This window comes from Equus przewalskii, chromosome 1 (assembly GCF_037783145.1).
Source record: "Equus przewalskii isolate Varuska chromosome 1, EquPr2, whole genome shotgun sequence".
In the NCBI taxonomy this organism is placed as follows: domain Eukaryota; kingdom Metazoa; phylum Chordata; class Mammalia; order Perissodactyla; family Equidae; genus Equus; species Equus przewalskii.
In genome coordinates this window covers 168,534,765-168,556,832 of record NC_091831.1, presented here as the reverse complement: position 1 = coordinate 168,556,832, position 22,068 = coordinate 168,534,765, and the positions used below count along the sequence as shown (strand labels likewise).

Genomic DNA, 22,068 nt, shown 5'->3' with positions numbered 1-22,068 from the left:
TTTCTCATATGTATTTTCTAATATATCTATATACTTTCTTAGGATTTTTAAAAAGCATATTTTTTAATACTGCACATACTAATCATATCTTATTTACAACATTCCTTAAAATTACACTGACTGGCAGGATATGAGAACAAGAGTTTTGAAATTTAGGTAGACCATCTCTTTGGAACACTATTTTGATATACTCTCTCTTTTAATGACAATCCATTTGTACCAAGTATGTGCTAAAGACTGCGCTCCAATCAGAAATATAAACGTGAAAGGCATGGTTCCAGCATGCAGTTAGCTCATTTTCATGTCCAAGGAATGGATCTTAACTGAGAAGTAGGCCTATAGATTACATACTTTAATAAAGAGCAAATGAGTCTTTCAATTTCTATTATTCTGTAATAGCTTCATTATTTACAATTTATCATTTTGAACATGACAAGCATAGATGATAGATAGATAGATAGATAGATAGATAAAATCTTCCAAAGAATAACAAATTTGGGCAATAATTTCTTCTTAAGCAAATTAACCGACTAACTTGCTCAAATTACTTTTGTGATTATGGTATCTTCAGACTCACGTTCTGAATGTTACAGGCACTTTGAATCAACTCATTTTTCTCTTCTCTTGTCAAATTAGCAGTCTCATGGATTTGTTTTTTGCAGTATTTAGGTTAGTGCCATACCACCAAATGACACAGAGGCCATTCCAAGACCAAGTGAAGTCTTGTTTTAACTGGCACATAACTGTTTTTATTTGGGTTTCTGTGGAATTTGGAAGTCTGCAACTCATCCAAAATAAGGGCATTCCACAAATTCCATTTCATAAAAGCCATCCCTCCTTCATATACTGTTTCCATTTCCTTCAAGGTAACTCAACTTTTAGCAGGACATTCCAAGAAAAGTGATAAAGGGAGGTGTTAAGACAAAACATAGAATTCTTACTCAGCAAGTGCTCTCCATAGCATTAATAGTAGTAGCAGCAGGAACAGTAGTAATAGCAGTACAGAAAAATAATAATCATAATATAGTTAAACACTTAAAACATCAACCCTTTTAAACAAATTTAGAAAGTCAAAGAATTAAAAATATCAACATTTTGTACATAGATTAGTTGATTCAATACAAATAATAGTCGCAATTCTTTAGCAATGTGTGCTATTTCTCAAATTGTTTAAACAAAAACTAGGTTTTTCTGGGTTGCCAAATTTTTAGCCTAAAAATCTTAGTTTTTCTTTCAAATGCAAAAGTTTATTTGGACTCCAAGCACTTTAAACAGAAGGAGAAACAGGGACAGATTCTGCTATAGAGAGGAGGCCTTAAGAGGACCTTGGCTCTGTTCTGATGTAGGATTACTCCTGTGGCATCTTGTTTCCTGAGAAATACAGCCTATGGCAGCTCCCCACATACATGGGTCAGCCTCTTTGATGTGCGGGTAAAACTCATTAAAGTTAATGGGGATGAGGCGCAGACATCAAGGGGAGCGCGGAACTCACAGAATATAATAGCAGAGGAAGCTCTGAGAACATTCTGACTGGGAATGCGCAGTGGGTTTGTTGAATTGTAATAAGGGCTGTGTTCCGGGTCCTCATTTCATCTGGGAAAGCCTCGGCGTGCCTTCTTGGACCCTGCCTTTGTGCAGACTCATGGCAGAGTGTTTTGTTCCAGTGATGTGCTACTCACAGTCTGCTCACGGAACACAATTTAATACAGACACTTCTGAGCGCGCTAATTTGTGGGAAATATGCTCCATAAACAGCTGAAGTAACCTGGATTTTTTTGCTTGAGAAAAGAAAAACTATTTTTAAGCATATAAAAGATGCAGTGAAGAATGAACAAAAGAGAATGCGCTCACACTGTCATCAGGTCAAAAAGAAGGAAAATCTGACAGTGCTGATTTTAAAAATTAGATACCGTAGGGTTTTGTGGGCTTCTCTAGAGATGTTTAAAAACCAGAGAGAGCCAGGGGGCTGCTGGTAGGTCAGGATAAAGGACTAGATGGATATATCTATGATACTACTCTTGTCAAGTGAAAAATGCCATTAAAATCAAATGTTCTGTGTGTCAACATGCCTGTAAAATAAGGAGATTACCGTTCACTTGATACGAGCACATGGTAAATGATGCACCAGGGGCATGGGGTAGATGCCAATATCAGCATGCTTGATGTCCCATATCATTTCATTGGATTACTTGTCTGAGCTCTTGATCTCAGACTCATCTTTGCATCTATACTACTGGTCCTCTGTTCCTACAGCTTATATTAATAATAATAATAATAGTAACAAATGAATAAATCATTATCCCTTCCCAATATTTGTGACATTTTGAATCATTCAAAATTCTAATAAATAGATAGATGAAAGGATACTGTGTCGTGGTTCCCAAACTTTTCATATTCAGTTCACAGATTTTCAATGGTTTCCATGTGATATTTTATATTTTGAGAATCTATTGATGAGACAAATACAAAATGAACACCACAACAAAAAAGCTACCATGAATTTTCTTATCATGTTAAAATGAGTGTGTTTTGTTAATCCCAGTGGCATTTATGTACATTTGAAGAAATTGTGCCTATGGGACACTATGCATTAATTTCCGGACAATATTTGGTATGCATGTTCAAAGGTCCCAACAAGTTAGCCCTCTGAGAGAAATAACGACAGAGCCGAGCAGATCCGGATCTGCAGTAACTCCTTGAACACGTGAGCAAATGTCTTCTCCTTTCTGAACCTTAATTTCCTCATCTATGAAAAAAGGATGTTGGACTAGCTGCTCTTTAAGAATCCTTTGAGCTCTAAAACTTCTTTGATTATTTCAGATCCTTTATTTAGCAACATATGCAACTGGATTTAAATGTCATATGAGGATGTAAATGTCAACATGTGGCAATATTGATATGCTTTTCATGGTAGGGAAGTTGTTCTTATCAAAAATTTATCAGTATTCCTATGCATTTATGTTTAGTGAACCCGTTATAAATATCCAACATGCCTATTCTTAAACACTGCTTTATTTTTTACTTTTCATTTAGTCAATAGATCTAATTATGTTTCAATATATTTATCATTATATTATAGATGGAAACATTGAAGTCTGTCTAAAGAATCACATACTAAGTCAGCGGCATAGTTTAGAACGGAGCTGTGATCAGGAGATAATTTCTGCAAAGAATGCTACAAGTATCTGTTTATGCTCTCTTCATAGTAATGAGTAAGTTATTGAAGCAATCACTGTAGGTGATTTTCCTCTCCAAAATTATCACTGTCCTAATTGCTGATGACTATTAACTCAGTATTTTTCTAGTTTATGCTATTTGATTGTAATTGATTAAAAGATTGTAATGCTGCTGTATCAGGGTTTGTGTATGTTTTCTAAATGTTGAAGTTGAACTATATGTTACAATATTTAATATTAATATTATTAGTGCTTATGTAAATAGCATTTGCAGGAAAATTTTGAGAGTGAATGAATTAGTGAAATTCTAATATGTGCTGTTCTTAGTAAATTTCAATAAATTATTATACCTTTTAGTTTTAAAATATCATCACATTTAATGTTTATAGACCTGTTTAATATATTTACTTTTCTTCAGTAATATGATTCTAAAGTTATCTTTAGCATTTATTTTACTCTTCTGACCATGTTTTTCCTAAAGTGAGTATATGTACAAAACTACTATGACTTTATACACAACCATACTTATATGATATTTAAATGCCATACACACATCTCTTCCTTTTCTTAGTCATTTGGAACTCTCTGTGGATACTTTAGGTGGTCACAGGAATAACTTTTATTCATAACTGTACCATCACTTTAAAGCCTAATTAAAGGAAACATTTTTCTTTTAAAATACTCGGAGTCTAGAAATAAAGAGATTCCTACTCTAAGAGACTTGGGATAGCCAATGTTTTAAGAGCAACTGAACACCCAATGTACTGAGAAGAAGAGTAGCTTTCAACTTGGAGCAAGAGGGCTACTGTCCAGAATAAACAGGACCAGTTTAACAAGGGTTAATGTGTCACATTTCACCCAGGTATAAAAAATTTTATCGAGTAAAAATCTAAGGAGTCATGTCAAGATAAGCAAGATAAAGTTCCAGGGGTTTAGCTGGCAGAGAAAAGGAGAAAAATAGACCCTAAGACACAAGGAACTACACCCAGAAAACTTCTATAGAGCCAATGAGTATGGCATTGAGGCTTCTGTCACCTCAACTCTTCCTTCTTTTTATCCTTCTCAGTCCTGAATGAAGTAGGATGACCGGGCCACACTGCAGGCCCCTATAAGGGGTTGTCCCCTTCACAGTCACCCTGCAGTGTGGATATAGATGCATTCATGAAAACTGACTCTGCAAGCTGGAGGAAGCTTTGCACCCTGATTAAGCACTTGCAAATTCAAGGCTGCTAAGCCTTCTCTTCATGAAGCTTTCCTAGGATTGCTTCACAGGGTAAAAATTTTCCTCAAAATTGTGCTGATTAATGGGGCCAGCCCAGTGACGTAGTGGTTAAGTTCACGCACTCTGCCTTGGTGGTCCCGGGTTTGCCAGTTTGGATCCTGGGCGTGAACCTATGCACCACTTATCAAGCCATGCTGTGGCAGGTGTCCCACATATAAAGTAGAGGAAGGTGGGCATGGATGTTAGTTGAGGGCCACTCTTCCTCAGCAAAAAAAAAAAAAAAAAAAAGGAGGAGGATTGGCAGCGGATGTTAGCTCAGGGCTAATCTTCCTCCAAAAAAAAAAAATGCTGAATAAGGAATGGTTCATATACAAACTGGAAAGTGCTGCATGAGATAAATTGGGTCAGAAGCAACTAGTCGGAAACTCGCAAGGGTATAAATAGGCCCTTGATTGGCCACTGTGTGATGGGAGGACATGAAATGGGCATCTAGATACAGACACAAAAAGTTGAGAAACACTGCTATAGTTTCAAGGCTAAAAGAAACAGTTCAGAAATTAATTTCAGCTTTACATAATCACACAGGCAGCAATTAAATGAAACAAGACAACCTGCTTGTTCAGAAATTAATTTCTATGCTAATCTTGAACCCTAAATTTTTGCTAATCCTGTTTCAGTTTAATTGCTTTTACAAAAGCACACACCTGCATTTAACCATGTTTCCCAAATGCCACTGTTTAGCAGTTGTCACAGCATATTTTGTTTTGACACAGGTGTTGTCATTCTTGCCCTCATCTAACAAATTAAAAAAAAGGCAATCAAACCTAAACACAATCACACACAAATTTTGGAATATTTCTTGGTACAAATGCCCCTGAAAAATTCCAATTTTTATAGATCAGTTTGGTGCAGTCCAATTGAACTGAGATCTCTACAACAAACCTCTGAAATCACTTCCACAGGCCAAGTAAGGATCCAGTGAATTACCAAATGATGGGTAGACAATCGCTGTAATGATGTCTTTTGCCACATTAACAAACAACGAATTGTGCAGTGGTCATTTTCCAAAGTAACTCTATGCATAGACTTTAAAGAGTCTAAGTAAAACAACCATAGCTTTAATACGAACTCAGAAAGTAGAGAGTGACCTCTAACCCGTCCTTCTTCCTCTAGATTGAAATATCCTTACAACATCTAAGAAACGACTGTTTGTCCAATTGTTTTTTTCAGTCAATTGTTCATTGATCCATTCGTTTAACCAACATTTACTGAGTGCTGGATGTTGTGCTTGGTGCTGAAGACATGAAGATAAAGACAAATCCCCTATCCTCACTGTGAACGGGAGAGACAAACAGGAGAACGAGATCAAATGATAGTGATAAGCATGATAGAAGACAGCTCTCCCCTGGGAGTGAGGGAGTACCAAGGAAGGCTTCCGTCACCCAGGAGGTGATGACTGACCAGAGTCTGAAGGAGGAGGAGGAGGTGCAGTGGTGAACAGAGTAGGGAAGGGTCAAGGAATGGGCACCTGGGCAGAAGGCACGCAGAGAGAGGAGTCAGATTTGATCATTCTGTTCTTATTAGCCATCAATTTTTTTTAAATTTGAAAAAAAAAAGTGAAAGAAACTCAGCGGGAATCATTTGGAAAGACCAGTGACCCGCGATTACTCTAGAATGCAGCTCAGAGTTTTATTGCTTCAGAGCAAGAGAAAGGAGTCAATGGTCTCCAAGGACTCCTTTTCCACTTTAAAATGTTCTCATATTTGAAGCTGTGGCACAAGCTTAACAAGAAAGTGATAAAGGAGATCAAGTTTCATTTGTGCAGTCAGGCTAGGTGGAGGAGGGCCCCGGGAGAACACAGGAGAGAGTCCAGGAGGCAGGGCCCATAAAAGCCACCACCGGCTAGTCTCCCGAAACTCGACGGCCCTCACTCTTCCTAGAATATTATTCTGTAACTTCCCACTTGAGAGGCGGTGATATATCACCATTCTTAGAAATCTCTGTAACCTTTTTAAAAGGATAGCTCAAAACACGACCCGCATAGTTGTAGCCTGTATTTCTCCTTTTTAACATTTAAAAGTTCAGTATCCTTAGATGCTTCTCTTTCTGCAATACAAAGGAAATAAATGGAAGCATTTGTTCCAAACAAACAAACAAAACACAGAAAATGTACATTAAATTCAGCAGCAATCATTTTGTAGGCTTCAACAGAACTGGATGGCAAGTGTCTAATCTACTGAGAAGCACTTCATTCCATATTTGCCTGCCTCCCTCAAATTCATGCTGTGGGCTCATTTTCTTTATGTGACTCTTCATTTAAATAGTTAAACTGTCCTTGGATGTGGTACAAGATAAAACAAATATAAAACTCAAACTGCAGTCGACTTTAAAAAGAATCTTGTGGTGGTGAAAACCAAAATATTAAGACATCATTAAAACTTCCTGATTAAATTAACACAAGGGGCACAATCTTTCCTTTTCTCCCTTCTGTTGAAGAAGCTAAAGCTTCTTTATGCTGACATCTCAATGTATTGTAAGGATCAATCAAACCACAGTGGAATTCCAACCTCTATAAAAAAGGGAAGAATAACCAAATAGCAAGGATTACTAATGTTCCAATAGACTATACTAAGTGGCACTCAAAATAGTGTGCCCTTTAACACAGCAATTCTACTTCTAGAACGCTACCCTGTGGAGAGGTAAATAGACAAGAATGTCCATTGCTTTGCTATTTTTATGGTGAAAAAGGGAAAACAAATTTATTCTCATTAAAAGAGGACTGGATAAATCAAACTTCAATTATGTTAGAACCATGGTTGGAATACAATGTAATCATTAGAAAGAATGAGATCTATTTATATGTACTAACATGAAAAGATCTCCACAACACATTCAGTGAAAAACGCATGTTGTGGGGCAGGCCCGGTGGCACAGCAGTTAAGTTCGTGTGTACCACTGCGGCAGCCCGGGGTTCACCAGTTCAGATCCCGAGTGTAGACCTATGCACTGCTTATCAAGCCATGCTGTGGCAGCTGTCCTACACATAAAGTAGAGGAAGATAGGCACGGATCTTAACTCAGGGGCAATCTTCCTCAGCAAAAAGAGGAGGATTGGCAGCAGATGTTACCTCGGGGCTAATCTTCCTCAAAAAAAAGCATGTTGCTTAGTAATATGTATATAGTTGGATCCCATGTATGTGAAAAATATATGTGCATGTATATGTACATATAGCTGTACATTTAATTTATGGGAAAGGTTTGGAAGGACGCGTACATGAGGAGGAAAGTGGGTGGAGTGCAAGGGAAGGAGGTAAGGAGATGGTAAAAAGCAGTTTGTTTCTTATGCTTTTATGTTTTTTACATATTTATGATTAAAATATTTTTAAGAATTAAAAAGAAGACAGTATGCATCAATTTTTAACCAAGAGAAAAGAACAGTAACAGCAAGAAAAAGCCTAAAATAAAGAAATTAGAGGCTACAGCACACACTAGAGAAGGGGTGTAAGAACTCGACTTCAGAAGATTAAAAACTATCTTGGTAGCAGCTTGTTCTTTTTTTGGTATCAGATAAGGTATTTTCAAACAGTGAATTATGCAACCTCAAAGCATAACATCTCTGATTGGTGTGCACTGCAACGTTATACCATACAGATTGTATCATTTCGTAATATGTGTCAAGTATGTCACTAAAAAGGCATGAAACGTATACTTTTTACCTGTGATAAATCACCTTGACTCAGTCACAGAACGAGTAGGTTGCAGACTGTACAGTTTTCTAAATGCCACATAGGAGCCCTGAAACGTGGTGACACTCCTCTCATTTTGCTGGCATAAATGACACATGCCATCAAAATCAGCCCCATCTCATATTTGTTACATTTTTGACAAGCAATTTTCATTCCATAATGTTTGTTCATGTATATTGGCATAAAATAAAAGGAGACATATCAGTTCTTTTCATTTCAAAAGTGTTAAGAGGTATTTAAGTATATTTTTTTAAATGCTGGCAATTTCTTAGAATTATTAGAATTAATATGGTAAATATTTAAAGCACGATAACGTGAATAATTATAGAGGGATTTTTGTTCCATGGTACTCACTTTACCTAGTATTTAGTTCCTTCCAGCCCTCCTTGTCTCCTCCTTTTCTTTTTTCTTTTTTTCCTCCCATCCTTTCTTCCTGCCTTCCGTAACTACACATTAAATACCCATTACGTGTCAAGCAGTGTGCTGGGTGCCAGGAATCCAAAGATGAGTATAACATAACTCCTGCCTTGGATGACTTTGCAGCATGGTGGGGTAGCCCCATATGTAAACAGGTTAATCTGAATAAAACATGGTGTTGTAAACAAAATCCTGATGAGAAAGAAAATAACACTTATTGGGCATCTACGACATGCAAAGCAACTACATGCAAAGATGTTTTATATACATTATTCATGTAACTTGCACATTTAATCTTTGTACTTTCACATGAGTATTTTTACCTTCTTTTTGCAAATGAGGAACTTGAATTGCAGAAAACTTAAATAGTCTTAAAAAATTTCAAAGCATTCAGCAATAATCAGCAATGCTATTAAGATGGTAAATTATAAACTTGGCTAAGTTAACTGACTTGTCAATACATGCTCCTGAACTAGAACCCAAAAATCTTCCTACCCACTGCCAAAGTTCACTTTTAGACAGACAAAAAGAAATGCTATAGTTCATTACAGTGAAACACAGTGTTTGTTTTTAATAATTGGGCTTTGAATTTCAAGTATAAGAAGATAATATCATTTTATTAACAATTAATTAGAAGAGAAAAGAACTGATAATTGGGCAAGTGAAGTTTCCTGAAAATAAAAGTATTGACACTATATACAGAAAATGGAGGATTCTAGAAATGCTATTGAATGGTTATCTGACCTTTATTTTATCAAGTTTCTTTAATTTCACAGTTTATATGCATTCTTAAATTAGGAGATAATTTTTTTCCCCTTTTTGGGGACAGTATTCGTTCAGTTTCTACAGCTAAGAAGTGTCTAGAAGATTTAAGACTGTGTACTTTTTACATATTATATCTTGTAAGCTTTTGTGGGGGGAGGAGGGAGCAGGCATTTTACAGCTGGTGAAACTGAAGGTCCAAGACTATTAACCAAAGTATGAAAGAAGGGACAGTTCATGAGCCTTCCTCATAAACGTAGTTTAACATTTTCTGTTTTCTTTGCTCATACAGATGAACGGTAGCTTGTTTGCTTCCTTCTCTGCTTCCAACAAACATATATTAAATACCTACTGTGTTCCAGGCTTTGTGCTAGGCACTGGGAGTATAAGAATGAATGGCTCACAGTCTAACACAGATGGACCTGTAAAGACCATGTTCTGAGTGCTGTCCTATGTGCTTTACATGGATTGTCTCGTTTCATACTTAAAACAACTCTGTCAGGTAGGTACTAATATCATATCCACTTTGCAAACGGAGCTAGCAAGGCTAATAGAGGTTAAGTACTCTCCCAAGGTCACACATCCAGAAATTGGCATTGCTGGGTGGGTTTGAATTTTAATTACTATAAACAAAGAGCTTGGGGAGGCAGCGAGGCATAAAGAGGAGTGACTGACTTGGCTTCAGGCAGTCCAGAGATGCTTAACAGAGGCAATAACATCTGAGCTTTACCTCGAAAGAAGAAATAGTGGACATTCACTGGGTGGAGAAGAGTGGAAGGGCATTCTAGGCTAAATAAATAAATAAATAAATAAATAAGCAAAGGCATGGAGATGTAAAAGTTTGAAGAAACCGTTTGGGATCAGCAAGAAATGAGTCCACAGACCTAACACTAGAGGAGGAAGGTTTGCATGCTTCCACAGGAGCTCAGGCTTTGTCCTGTAAGCAGCAGAAAACTAAGAAGGGAGGGGAATTAAAGATCACGTGTATGTGTGTGTATATGTGTGCCTGTATGTGTGTGTGTGATTAAGATAATTCTTGTGGCAATGTAGACAGCGGGCAGGAGAACAATGTCTACTTGTAACTGCAACAGTCTATGAGAGAAAGAAGGGGCTGCCCTGAGGCTCTATATGATAATGTGATTTATAATAAGAAATATATATTTGCTCTTCATCCCCAGTCCCTGGCACAGAGCTCCTAAAACTCTTGTAAATTCCTAAGCGCTAAGAGCACTAGGAGCATCTTTTGTTCTAATGAGGTGACCCAGGCTGGGCTCCTGGATGGCTTCTGGAGGGGTCTGGTCACCAGTAAGACCAAGCCATGATTACAAGCTTGGAATTTTCAGCTCCGCCTCTCAGGTCCCCTCCTCTAGAGAGGCTGGAAATGGAGTTAATGATTCCTATGTGAGGAAACCTCCATGAAATCCCTACAGGATAGGGGTGGGAGAGCTTCCAGGTCGGCGAACACATCCACACTGGAAGGTGATGCACCACAACTCCATGGGGACAGAAGCTCCTGTGCTCAGGACCTTCCCAGACCTCACCCTATGTATCTCTTCATCTGGCTATTTATCTGTATCCTTTGTCATATCCTTTAATACGTTTAGTAAATGTAAGTAAGTGTTTTCCTGAGTTCTGTGAGCTGTCCTAGCAAATTAACTGAACCCGAGGAGGCGGTGGTGGGAACTTCCAATTTGTAGCCAAGTTAGACACAAGCTGTGGGTAACCTGGGGACTACACCTAGCAACTGGCATCTGAAATGGGATGGGAGCTGTCACCCAGGACTGAGCCCTTAACCTGTGGGATGTGACGCTATCTCAAAGTAGATACTATCAGGATTGAATTAAATTGTAGGACACCTAGCTGGTGTCGCAGAGAATTTCTTGTTGTGGGGAAAAATCCCCACACGTTTGGTGACCAGAGATGTCAGAAGTGAAGTTTTCGGGGCCAGCCCTGTGGCAGAGTGGTTGAGTTCACGTGCTCTACTTTGGTGGCCTGGCATTCACTGGTTTGGATCCTGGGTGTGGACCTGCACACGACTCGTCAAGCCACGCTGTGGCAGCGTGCCACACAGAAGAGCTAGAATGACTTACAGCTAGGAGATACAACTATGTACTGGGGCTTTGGGGAGAAAAAAAAAGAGGAAGATTGGCAACCCATGTTAGCTCATGGCAAATCTTCCTCACCAAAAAAAAAAAAAAAAAAAAAAGTGACGTTTTTCTGTGTGAAAGTAAAGGAGAAAGACACAGGAGGAAAAACTGGGGTTTTTTTCTTGATTTGCTCTAGTTCTGGGGATGTCCAAGTATTCAAGCAGTCTATACTGAGCAGGATGCTGAGGAAGTTAATAAGACCAGGTAATAAGGGAAATAACTATGTGCACGCCTTATACATGTCATGTTATTGTGCTCAGCATTTTTGCATACATACTCGATCCTCACAACAGCCCTTAGAGGTTATTTCTTTCTCTATTTTGCAGAGGAGAACTCTGAGCATGAAGAGTTATCTAAGGTCATAGAGGTGATCAATGGCAACTGGAATCCAAACCACCTAAGTCTGTCTTCCTCCAAAGCCCGTGGCCTTTCACAGAGGACACACTCAAGGACACTACAATTTATTTAATGGTTCCGTTCATTCCAGTTCGCCTTTGCTGGATTTAAATAAAGTGTCTTCCGGAGCCAAAGTGTTCAAGCAGCAAACGGTCTCACAGCAGATCTATAGAACACAGGCCCAGTGAGGGGCTCTTTCTAAAGTAGTCTCCATACTTCACCTTTGTTGGCCTATGGCCATTCTCTCAAAAGGGAAATTTCGAGAGATACATGGGTCATTTGCATTTGCAGTTTTGGAAACTTCCCAGAAAACTATGATCTGAATAAAAGGATGTGATATTAAGGTAAAAATTACACTTAGCTTTACCTACCAACCCAACTTCCAGAATGAAGGTTACTACTCAAATGATTTTGAGTAGACTTTGTGCATTTAGATGTATATATATACACACCCAGAAGTGTGCGCACACATACAAGCACACACAGTGTCTTTTTAGAGAAACCAGGCTGGCCTGCTGCCCTTAGGACTTCTTTGTAACATTGCATTCCAGTGACTAAATGGTCTTGAAAGCACATTATATCAGGTTCACACTGCTGCGGCACATTGTGACTGCCACAATACTTGTGTTATCATTCGTTACGTTTTCCATATAGGTTGGAACAGATAACCCACGTAGCGTAAGTGCTATATAAAGCTTAGTTGATGCTGTTACTCATCATTATCATTACTACTATTTTTCCAATCCAACCAGTCCCCAGCATTAGCGCTATCAGAGGTAGCCCCTAAAACTGTGTGCACGGCCTAGCAGGAGCAGGAATCTCATATGCCTTTGACCAAAGTATCTTCTTTTATCAGAAAAGGGTGCTCTTCAGATCAGCTCAACCAAGCCAATCGTCTGTAGATCTTCCTCTTCCATTTTCTCCCTCTTCTTCCTTTCGTTCAATAAACATTTATTAACCCGGATGATTAATTCATCCATTAATTCAACAAATATTTATTGAGTGCCTGCTCTATGCCAGACCTGGTTCTAGGTGCTGGGATGAGAGCAGTGAATAAAGCAAACGAAAACATCCGCCCTCAAGAAGATGCTATTCTAGTGGATCAGTCAGGCCACACATCCCAACCAGACCATCCGTGCACCTGAGGGCCAGCATTAGACACCCTGTCAGGCGTGGCCATAGGTGAAGAGAGAGGAGAAAAGACCAGGCCTCCAGACAACCAACTCCCACCCCGGCCCTCTCCTCCAGGGCCTGGCTACACACCAGCACAGTGAAGAAAAAAATTTCCTGTTGCTCCACTCACCTCTGTGTGATGTTTTGCGTTGTTACCACCTCTGGAGTCTTACAGTTCTTGCAGCTGAGGTTGTGGCTCTCCTTTCCAACCAGCAGATGCTAACACCAAGCACCTGGGATGACAAGCTCTTCATGAGGAAAAACCTGAAGATCTGAAGGAACTGAGGGCATCTTATAAGACTCCTGAGTGCAGGCCCTGCGCAGGCAACTTCTCATTAGGTCTGGGCTGTAGCGAGGAGCTCTGCCATCTAGGAATCTGTCCACACAGTCCACTCTGCCGAGCGACAAACTCCCGTCAGCAACGCCTGAGGGGCATGACCAGGGAGACGGAATTCGACCTATTTCATACTTGGCCTCCTTCTCTGTAGGATCTTAATGAGTTTCCTTAAACTAAGTCTCCTCGGTTTCCCTGAAATATAAGGAAGGAAAAAAGATTCAAAATGACTTATTTAGAAATATCCTTTTATCATGCAATATTAGTTAAAATCACTGGTTTCAAATGAGGGCATGTCAAGTAGACGACTACCACTTATCCATTATAAGAGCAGAAACAGAAACTATCTAAAAAATAGGTAAAATTAAACTCTCACAAAACTAAAAAATGCTGTTTTGGCCAGTGATTCAATCTCTTTCTCTCAAACCAAACCTTTTACTAAAAGTAATAACATATGAGGAAAATGGATGTTTTGAGTTGAATTTCTTCTTTTCCCTTTCCTCCTGGTAGAGGTGAGTAACGACCAGTGAAATGGCCAAGAGGCAGGCAGGAAGCCCCCGAGGAGAAGAGGAGCAGCCAAGGACAGAAATAATCCACAAATGGTAGCCAGGCCTGAAACAACGTGGAATTCGGTGTATTTCCATTTGACAAGGTAAGGGAAGAGGCGTGGAAAATAATAGTTATATTAGCTTAGGTAATGACAGTGATTAATAGTTGCTTGCCTCTACCATGCTAGGCCCAATGCTTGCCAGGCATTTTATATCCGTTATCTCTCAGCAATCCTGCAAGGGTGGCATTATTCTTACATTAAAGAAGGAAAATTGGAGGCTCAGAGAGCAAAGTAACTTGCCCAGGTCCACATAGCAAGGTGGTGGAGACTGGACTGGACCCAAACTCCATGCCCTTCCCTTTCACCACAGGTCTCTGCAGCACTCCTTTGAATCCACTGCAAAACACTACAGGCTTCTCAAATGGGAATATATTATGCTATTATAACACTTTAAAACATGTTAAATAACATTCTAGTGAAACACGTAGGATGTCATTGGCCTGTGAAACACAAACCTTAGCGTACATAAAAATTACCTAGAGAGCTTGTTTAAATTGCATATTCCTGGGTCTCACCCCTGGAAGATTGAATTTCAATAGGTCTGGGGTAAGGTCCAGGAATCTACATTTTTAACAGGCATCCAGGTAATTAATATAGGTGATCCTCAGATCACACTTTGAGAAACGACATCACAGACTTTAGCCAAAATTGCCAATTCTCAATTTACTATTTCCTTGTCTTGTCACTAGCTTTATTCTAAGACATATGGAGCCAGGCCAATGAGATAGTAGTCTGATGTAGTGGGGAAAAAATATATGCTATTGGTGGGGAGAGGCCTAGGTTCTTGGTAGATCTCTGTTGCTAACTAGTTGGGTAAACTCAAACAATTCCTTTAAATGCTGTGTGCCTTTGCTTCTTCATTTTTAAAATGAAGAGTTTCTAAAATCACACATATATGATTTTGTTTGGTTGAAGAAAGCCAATTTTTTTAATGATAATGATCTATAGAACCTAGACATTTCAAAGGTAAAATGTAAGAAACGAAGTCTACTTTCTTCATAAATTTTATAATATCAACACAGTGCCTCCAGATATCATGAGTTTGGGGGAAGGGAATGGGAATCCAAAGATGGAAGCAGGTATAAGTTAACCTATATTTTAAAGAGAATTCAGTTGTTTGCTCAGCAACCGATTTCTTCAATCAGGCAGTTGCATCAATACTAAGAATTCTTCAAGTATATAGTATTTCAAATTTTAGAAAGCAATTTGTTGCACAATCATTCATTCTAATTTTCAGTAGTGTCTTGAAGTCCAAAGCTATTTTGACTTTGTTTTTAAAGAACTAAAGATACTCCTTGATTTACATCAACACACCCTTGGATATTGAAAACACAGGTTGAAAAGTGTTGATTTATATCTTGTTTTAAAATGGCCAAAGTAAGGCTTATTGGATGGTTGGCGTCCATGGAGACAAACTTAACAAGTGAAATGAGTCACACAAAATGAAGTCACAGGTTACAAAAGAGAAGGAAGACCCCTGGTGAAAGAACCATGGTTCTAACTCATGGAGGAAAATCATGAAGCAGACTTGTTACGCTTTCAGAAAATTGTGTACATATTTACCTCCCTTGAAGTAGTCCGCCTTGCTCTGTGACTTACTAACAACTTTCTAGGAGGCACTAATTTGGTTGTTCCAACAGCCTAGTCTAGTGCAGAATTTGGTTACAGAAAGCAACAAGGAAAAGACGTATTATTACACGAGAAATCTGAATCACCAGAAACACAAGAAACAATTCACTCAATTATGAACTAGGTTGAGACGCACTAGTTATAGCAATGTTGAGGGAGACATTAATTTCACATTTACGTAGTGTGTAATATTTTCCCCAGCATTTTGCAGTATAATTTAACAGCTCTTATTTAAAAAGGAACTTTTCAACTCAACTGATGCTAGTTTTCTCTCCAAAGCTTTCAATTATATCGCAGTCCCAAAAGCATCATATTAAGTAAACTCAATGCATTCATAATCTTACATAGCCTATATGGCATAGTAGAGTCATCTAGGGAAGTGTTCTGAGATTATTTTGCATGTATCATAAGGATAAATATACTTTTTCTGCCCATTTTCTAGCTATTTCCTTAGCAAGATCTTGGAGAGTTCATAAATTGACTTTGACTTCTTCAGTTTATGATTTTGCAGCATCCAAGAAAGATAAAATGTTTTCTGCTGCAGCTAAGGAATATAGTATTGCTACAGTCTATTTACTTGTATTGCAAGTTAAGCTCAGAAGTTAAAATGAAAAGGTTACCTTTTTAGGTCAAGAATTCTAAGGAAAACAATTTTTTATATTCCATACTAATCTTTAATAACATTCATGAATTGCTATGACCTAGAAAACTAAAGTAACTTTTTTTTTCTGGCTTAAAAAAAATTCCAGCCAATAACCTCTAATCCACACGTAACACAAAATATGAACTCTAGAACGAAACCACTGATGAGTTATCAAAGACCAGGTGGGCACCAGGCTACGTAAGTGCTCGAGCACCCTCTCCCTTCACATTTTACTGTATCTTCTGAAACGAAAAAACAGTTCTGTGAGCCTGAAAGGTGCGGGAACTAGAGAGTTCTCTCAACTAGGACAAATGAGAAGAGTATGTCCCCAGTGGGCCAAGACTTCTATAATCATGAGTAATTGTGACTTTCAGAATCATTGGAATGCTACTTGGCCTCCAAACTTTGTGTTTATTTACCTAATTTCTTAGAGGCTCTAGGCCCACTTAAATAAGTTTGGGTATAATGATGGTCTAAGGATATCTAGTAATGCTGAGGGAAACACAGAGAGACAACCTTTGTTGGAAATGTGTCTATATTGTATCTAAAAAGTACATAGCTTTTTGGAGAATTGTTTAGGCATTCATAATTTTGGTAGGCTAAATAATCTTAATAATAGTTCTGAATAATCCTGGTGTCTGAAAGGCCAGAAGAAGGAATATCAAAGTAGATGAAATGAATTAATAATAATGGCAGCTAAAATTTATCAAGTATTTGACAGGAATGATCCTGGTTAATCCTCACAGTAGTCCTTTGAGGTCGGTATAATTATATGTTTCATTTTAGAAGTGAGGAAACTGAGACCCACAGAAGTTAGGCAACTTGCTTAAGCATTCATAGCTGGTAATGTCAGAGTAAGAATAGAACCCAGGAAGCTGGGTTCCAGATCTGACAGGTCTAAACAGACGGCCTCTTTTGTTTCCACAAAGTCTAGCTCTGCAACAGTGATCAGCTTGTCTCTGCCTACCTGCCATTAGTTGCCAAGGAAATGAGACGATCTCTAAGGTGAGCAGCATAAAATGTTCAAATGAGATTTAAATAAGAAACCTATGTTTTTATGTATGCTACATTGTGCCACACCAAAGGCAGTTTATTTCATTCAGTACTTCAAAAGCCATACTATTAATTTTGGAATGTGATATTGGTGTGGAAGACTTGCCCTAACCAATATATTATTCTCTTCAATAGGAATTTTTCTGGCATTGAGGATACAACATTTAGGGACATGGAATTATGACCTCTGTGAACACATTCCAAGTTAAAAAAACTTCTCGCAAGAGGTTGGGGAAGATGGGGCAGCCCTTTACCTAGAATTTGTGGCAAGCAGCCATAAGACAGACGGAATTCTCACTCTTATCACTTTTACTGGGAAAATCTCATTGGCTTGAGGCTCATGGAGGAAACTTGTTTCCAACTCTGAGCCTGGGACGTCCTAGCAACACCTCCTCAGCTGTGGACCCTTACAGTCCAACTGTCATCTCTAGGGAGCACCGGGTTCCTCGGCCCCAATACAGATGCTAGGAAATCCCAAGAGCCCTGTGCAATTCCTAACATCTTAGAGTGCACAGCTAAATAGTAGACACTATTTTCTTCCCTAACTTTTCTATTCTGAGTTGTGGGGCTTTTGTGTTATCTGTACCCACACAGATCTCCATGCCTTTGGAAAGTGACAATGGCCAAGTTCTCTTATCATCAATTTATTTAAAGCTTGTAGCCACAATAGACAAAGAAATTACTGGAAAAGATTGGAAAGGCTAAGAAGATTTTACTAAATTACTTAATATATTAAATTGCCTAGAAGTACAAGTGCCTTTCCAAAAGGCAGCATCCTAATTTGTAATTGCACTCTTACTGTTTAGACACAAGTTCATCCTCCATTTCATGAAACATTTTATTATTTCCTTATCTGGCAATGGTTATTCTTGACCCTGTGATCAGATAAGAAGGTTGGGCAGATGGTACTTTCCATTTAAATGGATTTTTATGCCATTAAAAGGAATGTTTGCTCTGTCTAAGAAGAGTATTGACTATAAAAGTCACAGGCTCCAGACCATTTCCTGTGGGATTTTCCCACTATCTTCCCAATTAGTCAGTCAATGTGATGTTACTCTAAACATGATCATTTATTTTTCTCTGGGGGGTTGCCTTCTATCCCACTCAAGAAAGATGATCCTAGAAAATAAATAAAGCTTTCTATGCCCTCAGTGCAATATTTATGATTAATTGCAACCCAACGTAATGAATGACAAAAGAAAAAAGCATTCAGTTTCCTTGCTCTTCTTGTATAAAAAGCATTTGTTGCAGTTTGAGTCCCAGCCAACTTCCATTGTTTAGGAAATAATAAGCCAAATTATACCAATCACCAACAATCATAACAGAAATTACATAATTGTAATTTAGACCAATGACCTTGGACTTATGAAAATAAAATGTGGGGTATTTAATTGTGTAATACGGTACTACTATTCTATACCTATAAACTTGAGGTTTTTATAATAGTTAATAATTTACCGTATCCTCTACCTAAACATTTCTGAAAGTGAAAAAATTATGTAAGTTCCACAAAGTATGCAAATAGCATCCTATTTCAGACAAACTGGTCCATATTAAAAATAAAATAAGACTTCTGCTCTCATATAAATAATGACTTCATATATTTCAGAAATTGGAGTGGACTTTGCCACAAACGTTTAAATTGAACGGTTTCAAGGAATTGGTCTAGTCTAAATTATTAAATGATTTAAAAAAATCAACATCTTTTCTAATCAGACAAATGCCGACTCTGTTCAATACTCACTGTCAGTAGAGCTCACTGTAAGAAACAGAATAGGTTATGCATACAAAAACAAACCTCAAGTTGCATGCTTCGTATCAACAGAACGATGAATAAAAGAATCTTCCAGCACAGTAGGCAAATTTCCCCTTTAATAAGCAGCCAGGAGAAAGCAATATTTCACTGTTTGCTTTCCTTCCTCTGAGGGAGAAGGTTTCACTATGACTTATTTTACTTCCTTTTTATTCTGTCCTTTTCTCTTGGCTCTCACAGACAGCTCCAGTAGCAACATGACAATACCACTTCGCACTTGCCGAAAGCGCCTTTTCTCTAAAACTCTCAGCTGTGGTCTATGCGAGGAGAGTGTAAAACAGGGGAAATGATGCAAACATTGAAGTTCATCTTCTCATGCAAACATTTCAAGAGATCCAGGCTCATTTTAACCCCAGACCGGGAATGAGGGACACCCAGAAAAACTTAACTCCTCCCAAAGTTCATGCCTGGAATCCTTGAGGCCTTTGGCAAGATTTACCATTTATCTTGAGCTCTGTCTTACATATAAAATAAAGCAACGCCATTTTCTTGATGAGGATGTGAAGAGTAACTAGATTGCATTTTCTAAAATAAAACTTGGGAAAAAAGCAGATTCTTGGAATTCTAAAAATAAGCCTAAAGTGGGTACTCAGTGTGTATCAATCTTGAATGCATGTTTCTGGAGTAGAAAACACTCAGATTTCTGTTTTTTCAAAAAATGAAAAACTTACTTGTCTAGGGAAGAAACATCTCAAAATAAAAAATGCTTCAGAATAAAATTTATTGAAAGGTTGTTGACTTTGTCTCTTCATACCTATGTATATTTACATCTGTATCTATCTACACAAGTATTTTTTAATGGAAGGAAGAAAACTTTCTTTACAAACATCAGAGGTCTCTGTTGTATATTAAGGTTATTTAAAGTTACGATCATAAGATATGGATTTTGGACTCCCCGGATTCCTGATGAGTACCCGGATTTCAGGAGTCTATATTCATCCCTTTGTTCTCAGAAGTTATAATGGCTTTCAAAACTTAGAGCAGTTTTCTCTTCACATTTTGTCAAAAATGCAAACAGTTCTTTTCAAAGTTTATCAGCTAATTAGAAGAGTTGGCTTGTGTGGGCTGGAAATTTCTCATCCCAGTTTTTTAATTTAATGAACCTGAAACAAAATATGCATAATAGCTATCTACTTTTCTACCAAGAGAAAACATAGCAAAAAAAAATTAAATCTACTGAAGTAATCAGAAAGAACTTTTTACTTTACAAACATGTATTTCTTTTAGATTAAAGAAAATATAAGTTTTCAAAAAGAGATTGCAAACCAGTATATATGGTACCATCCTGTTTTTGTTTTTAAAAAAAAGATACATACACACACACACAAGCAAATCAAATATAACAACATTTAGAAAGGATAATTTATCATGAGCAAGTGGAATTTATCCTGAGAATGAAAGCCTGTTTCAACATTAGAAACTCAATCCATGTAATTTACCGTATCAGTAGACTAAAGAAGAAACATCATATGATAATCTTAATCTTCACACAAAAGCATTTGAAAAAATTCTACATCGATTTGTGATACTCTTAGCAATTTAGGAGATGAAGGGAAATTCCTTAACCTAATAAAGGGCATCTACAAAAGACCTACAGCCAACATCATACTCAATCGTGAAAGACTGAATGCTTTCTCCCTAAGAACAGGAGCAAGGTAAGGATGTCTGCTCTCACTGCTCTTATCCAACATCACACTGAAGGTCTTAGCCAAAGCAATAAGGCAAGAAAAAGAAACAAAAGGCATGCAGGTGGAAAAGAAGAAATAAAATTTTCTCTATTTGAAGATAAAAAACACATCTAAAGATACTGAATAACATTCAGTTATTAGGGAAATGCAAATTAAAACCACCATTATATACTACTACATACCTATTAGAGTGGCTTTAAAAAAAAACTGATTATACTAAGTGCTGGTCAGGATGTGGGGCCACCAGAGCCTTTACACTTGCTAGTGGAAATGAAAATGTGATATGGCCACTCTGGAAAACAGTTTGGCATTTTCTTATAAAGTTAAACATTTATTTGACATATTATCCAGTCATCCCATTCCTAGGTATTTACCCAAGAGTAATGAAACTTATTTCCAAGTGGCTTTATTCAAATTGCTAAAAACTGGAGACAACTCAAATGTCCTTCTAGTGAATGGAAACAAACTGTGGTACATCTATGCAATGAATTATTACTCAGCAATAAAAAGCAATGAACTACTCATATACACAACAACATGGATGAATCTCAAATGCCTATACGAAGTGAAAGAAGCTGGACTCAAAAGGCTACATCTTGTATAGTTCCATGTAGATGACATTCCAGAAAAGGCAAAATTATAGGAACAGAAATCAGATCAGTGGTCACCAGGGGCTGGAGATGGGAATAAGAGGAGAGATCGACTATAAGAACAACAAGGGACTTTTTTGAGCATGATAGGACTGTTCTGTATCTTGATTGAGTTGGTGGTAACGTGACAGCGTGTGTTTGTTAAAACTCATAGAACAGGACACCAAAAGTGAATTTTACCGTAGGTAAATATGGCATACTTAAAAAGTGAATTAACACACACAAACATGAGGACCTGGAAGAATATATACCAAAATGCTGATAGTGATTATCTCTTAGATGTGGTATTACAGGTGATTTTAATTTTCTTCCTTGGCCTCTGAAATTTTAAAATTATTCCCAATCAATATGTATTACTTTTGTTTCTAGGGGAAAAATAAAACTGAATTCTTTTCATCTGTTGAATGTAAGCCTCCAGACCTAGTTAAGACTGTAGCTGCCTCTTGGAGGCCTCCTTGATTTCAGTCTTTCTTCCTCTTCTCTTCTGTCCTTTGTCCTTTATAACAGTTTCAACATGTTCATCCTCAGCTCAAGAAACTGCAATGGTTGCCTAATGCCTATTCAAGTAAGCCCTAATTTCTTTGCCGCCTCTTCAGTCTATTCTTTGATG

The 22,068-nt window shown here is 37.9% G+C and overlaps 1 protein-coding gene across 7 annotated transcripts in view; it reads right to left on the bottom strand.

The window, feature by feature from the left end:
• Nucleotides 1–22,068, bottom strand: part of ARHGAP5 (Rho GTPase activating protein 5) — a 128,378-nt gene that overhangs the window by 95,506 nt on the left and 10,804 nt on the right. For 2 of the 7 annotated variants that reach the window (XM_070587661.1, XM_070587685.1), the window contains exons 1-2: nt 19,106–19,629; nt 13,169–13,567 (exon numbers count right to left, since the gene is read on the bottom strand). The gene's annotated coding sequence lies outside the window, so the exon portion shown is untranslated. Of the gene's footprint in view, nt 1–13,168; nt 13,568–19,105; nt 19,630–22,068 lie in introns of those variants that run through there. The other 5 variants (XM_008531826.2, XM_070587690.1, XM_070587674.1 and 2 more) reach the window with 3 other exon arrangements.